Here is a 5,165-nt window from a genome sequence, read left to right as displayed (position 1 = left end):
AGGAAGGAAGGAAGGAAGGAAGGAAGGAAGGAAGGAAGGAAGGAAGGAAGGAAGGACTTGATAAGAGGTTTGATAAAAATAAAATAAAACTCTTATTATTTGCAACTTACATTATTTTGTAAATAAAAAGCCAGAATCTATCAATAAACGAATAGATTTAGTAAATAATTTTAGCTAGATCTCTGAATAGAGGATCAATATACAAAAACTATTTTCATACACACAAAACAAAAAAATTACTAATGAAATTTAAAGATGTATTCCATTATAATAACATGAAATACTTCAAATGCCTAAGTATACACCTAAGAAGAAATATATAAGGGCTATATAGAAGCTGCAAAGCAATATAAAGATAAAAGAAGACATATAAATAAATGAATAGACCATATCATTGATTGGAAGGCCCAATATTACAAATATGAATTCTCCCCAAATTTAGTTAAAGATTCACTGCAATCAAAATCATGATACCAAAGTGGGTTTTTTTGGTTTGTTTTTTATTTTGTGTTATTTTTCTGTGAAAACTAAGAAGCTAATAATAAAATTAAAATCCAACTGCAAAGACAAAATAAAAGCCATGACAATAATGGAGAATAAATTCTTGTTTACATTGGCGAAATCATACTACCAGATAGCAAGACTTTCTAGAAAGCTACAATGTATGGCATAAGCTTTAAGACAAAGAAGCCAGCAGAGAAAAATAAAGGGTTCAGAAACAGACCCTATGTATAGGAGAATTTATTTATGACAAAGTGGCTCTGCAAAGCCATGGGGAAAAGGTAGCTTTTTCAATATTTGGTTCTGGGTCAAATAGAATTGCATATTGGAAAACATGATTTTTTGACCCCTACTTTACATTCCACACATCATAAACAGACATTAATTTCGGCTGACTTCTTAACTAAATTTGAAAGGTAAAACAATAGTTTCTAAATGATAACATATACTAAATAATATATTTACTAAAAGATGTAATTCAGCAAAAAGACAAAGCTAAAAATTAAGCAACAGTGAATTAAGTTGACAAAACACTTTCATAAATCTAAATATTATTGATTGCAAATATTAAAACGTAAGTGAATAAGTATATGAAATTGTATTTTAATAACTCATTTTAATAATTCATGTGTTAAGGATAATATAAAAATGAAAATAACAATACTTTTAAATAATGGAATGTAGCACTACACATTAAAAAAATGTGAGATGTAATTACAGCAGTATTTAAAAATACAAAGCCAATGCATTAATTAAAAAACAAGAACAATTGAAAAAAATGAACACCAGTGAAAGAAAGTAAAATCACACAGGAAAGTCAATGTAAACAAGAATTTTAAATAAAACGAAACAGTAATAGAATCAAGCAACCAAAATAGCTGTAATGGTTAGTCTTCTCTAAGTCTAATAAAATATACAAAACTAATCAAGGAAAAAAGTTGAATGCTAAAAATACAAAAGAAGGAGAACATATTATAGATATTGTAGAAACTTTTAACTGTAAGAGAATAGGAATAAAATATGCACCAGTAAAGTTGAACTCAAACGAAATATGGGGGGGGTCAAAAAACCCCAGAATTTATTTATTAAAAAATTGTTATTTATTCTTTTTTTTTTATTATTTTTTGAGTTGGAGTCTCACTCTGTTGCCCAGGTTGGAGTGCAGTGGCACACTCATGGCCACTGCAGCCTCGACCTGCTGGGCTCAGGTGATCCTTCTGCCTCAGCCTTGCAAGTAGCTGGAACTACAGGCACTTGTCACCATGCTCCACTTATTTTGTGATTTATTGTAGAGATGAGGTTTCACCAAGTTGCCCAGGCTGGTCGCGAACCCGTGGGCTCAAGCAATCCTCTCATCTCGGCCTCCCAAAGTGCTGGGATTATAGGCATGAGCCACTGCTATTTATTCTTACTTGTTTAAACTTTAGTCACCTTCAAAGTACTCTCCGGTTGATGCAGTACACTTATTGAGACAATTTTTCTACTCTCAAAACATTTTTTGAACTCATCAGTGTTGATGGCTTTTAGTGCTTCTACTGTTTTTTGTTTCACCTCTTCCGCTTCAGCAAAACGTTTCCCTCTGAGGACTTTTTTCATCGGGAAAACAAACAAAAAAACAAGTAGCTCAGGGGTAGTTTGGGTGAATAGGGAAGGTAGGGTAAAGGGGTTATGCCATTTTTGCACAAAAACAGCTAAACACTCAGCTCAGTGTGGGCAGGTATGCTTATAAATCACCCATCATGAAATGGGCAAACGAATTGAAAGAATCTTCAAAAAAACAATTTTACTGATGCCGAACACAGCCTCTCACATCACTAGTTAATACACTGAGCTGATGGGTTCCCTGAACACTTACCTAGCAGGAAAAGACCATACTATAATATAGGAGCCCACCCTCCAAAAAGATAACTTCTGTTTTGGGGGGTCCCTCTTAATTGTAGGTTTATAAATGAATTCAGAGACTTTCCATATTCATCTATGTTTCAGATCAGTTTATCTTTTTTTTTTTTTTTTTAGTTTAAAATAAATTGTGTAAAACCAACTTGTCCTAGAGCTTTTTTTTTTTTTAGGGATAAAGTCTCACTCCAGTGCCCAGGAAAGAGTGTGGAGGCATTATCATAGCCTAATTAGTACATGATATTCTTCTATGGTGTTGTTTGGACCCAGGGGACCCCATTGGTGCAAACCAAGTTTAGACAAGTGAACATGTCCATAGACCAGTGAGTTTATACTGCTATGTCATGGCTAGAGTTATCTTTGTTTATGTGCATGTATATGTATTTAGGTGTGCTTATGTGTAAATACATTTATGTTTTGTTCAAAGGAAACCAAATTGGCTTATTTATTTTAAAATGCTCAAATTAAGTAAATCCAAGCATTTTTCAAGTTCATGTGACTTAAGCATTTAATAAAGAAGTTGACTTTAAGATTATTGGTAAAATAAAAATAGAAACGTCTTCAAAATTGTCAGTATACAGTTTTTCTGGGTTTTATATTTGCCTCTGCTAGATATCTTGAGGTGTCAGGGTTTCACATAGTAGCTTATAAGACTGTAAAAGAACAAAATGATTTTTTTAAATAAATAAGACTAATGGTGCTGCTTTAATAAAAATGACTGAATATTCAAAGTTATTGGTGAAAATACCCATGTATTTAACTTTAAGTTTCTTACATAGGTACACTTCTAACATACACAGATTATAAAAGTGGTTAGCAAGGAAATAATAAACAGCTTTGTCTAATATTTCAGTTTTCATAAGTTATCTAGATAAACTGTTAAAAATAAATGAAATATAATTGGGGTGAATGTTGTAGGTAAGCCTTTTGTGTAATTAAAAATTTTGAAATTATTTTGGATGCTTGTTAGATGCCTAGGTCATTTTCAAACAAGAAAGAGATGTGATATGAAAAAATGTGTTCTCAAAAATTGTGAAATATTCTCACCTATCAAATACTAATCTCTAATAGACACTTCAGGATTTCTTTCTAGGTTTTTCACTAAAATCTAAGGTTACTAAGAAGAATAATTCTTGCTAATGCATAATTCTATATTAAAAATGTGCCAAAAGATGTGTCCCTATTGAGACAAATTACAATTTTATATAATTGAGAAGTTATCTAAAGGTAATTCAGATTATGTGCTTAAAAGAATTATTTGTGAAACAAGGAAGAGAAGAACCACTAAGCAGGAGAGAGAGATGTAAAAAAACAGTTATGAGTATAAAGATGTATTTTTGGTAGGACACATAAGGAAAAGAGAATGATTTTGTATGAGAAAGTGTATCTCAGAAGTGCATATTTGTTGTACTTTCCTGCTTTCAGTTTTTTCTTCTCTGAAAAGGCTTGAGATGATAACTTCTTCCTTCAATTTTTTTTCAGTTCCTGTGATTTCTTTTCCTCTGATTCTAACTGTGTTGTGGACTGATGCTGAGATATTTATCTTGAAAGTCTAGAAAAGCAATGTTTTTGTCCAGTATAACTTGATTCTGGGCTCTTAATTTTTCTTTATATGTCCAAAATTGTTCCATGTAACTGGAAATCTTCTCATGGTGTACTAACAGCCATTTATGCCCCTGTTCAAGATATTAGTCTTCTAGTTTCTTGTTTCATTCATGACCTTGGACACACTCTTCCTGCGTCTGATTAATTCATGTGCTCTTTTCATCAGGTTTGACGTTTAGATTATCTAAATGGGTTTCCTTCCCATAAGGGGAAACAGTCACACACAAAAAGTTTTTCTTTGCATTTTGGTAAATGATCTAAGAAACAGATTTTGTGTCTTAGCAAGATAATTCCTATGTAATTGTCATTAGGTTTTTTTATTTATCACTAAGCTGAGATTCAAAAGATTTTTGATTATCACTTGATTAAATAAATAACTATTATTTTACAATGGCCTGTGATTCAGTTTTGATCAAATGTTCTGAGCCTTTTAACATCTTTGATAAACATCCTATTAACTAATTTTTGTACTGTTAAGTTACAGAGTTTTGACTCCTGGGTCTGAAAACGGCACTGACACCTCAAACCACATCAGCAAGACCTCATCTTTAGACCTGAGAGAAGGTGATAATCAAAATGAACTACTTACGTGAGACACAGGGCTAGAAATTAAAACTATTCATTCACTCTAGGCCCAGAGTCTATCGTGGAAGAAGTGGGTGTATGAGATTGTAGAGGCTGATTTTGAGGGATAAAATTAGTTCAGAGTGTTTCTACAAAGTAAACATTAGAATCAAAAGCATACGGTTCAGGACCAGTATCTGGGCCCCTATGTCAGAATAGCAGGGTTTTCTTGGAGCATTGATCTACCCATTAATGGGAAAATTGTGAAGGATTGTAAAATGTTTGTGGAAATTTTGCCTTGTGATGGAGCTGGTTAAAATCTAGTAGGTTTATTTGTAGGGTTTTATTTAAATTAGCTTTAATATTAATAATGCACTTTGCAGAGATAAAGTTTTGTTTTCTCTTATGAACAAAAAGTTTGTGTAATATTAATAAGAGATAGTAGAAGATTTGTGTTTATCCATTGAAAAAAATGCTGGGGAAAAAGGAGGAAAGGACAGACTTAGTTGGCCTCATGCTATCTTTATTATGTCTTATTGTTTAGAAAACTGAGTTTCCTCTCTTATCAGAGAGTAAAGATTTTTTTCTTTTTTGAAATA

This window comes from Carlito syrichta, unplaced genomic scaffold, assembly GCF_000164805.1.
Source record: "Carlito syrichta isolate Samal-C Ts95f unplaced genomic scaffold, Tarsius_syrichta-2.0.1 Scaffold289236, whole genome shotgun sequence".
Taxonomy (NCBI): Eukaryota; Metazoa; Chordata; class Mammalia; order Primates; family Tarsiidae; genus Carlito; species Carlito syrichta.
This window is presented reverse-complemented; position numbering follows the sequence as displayed.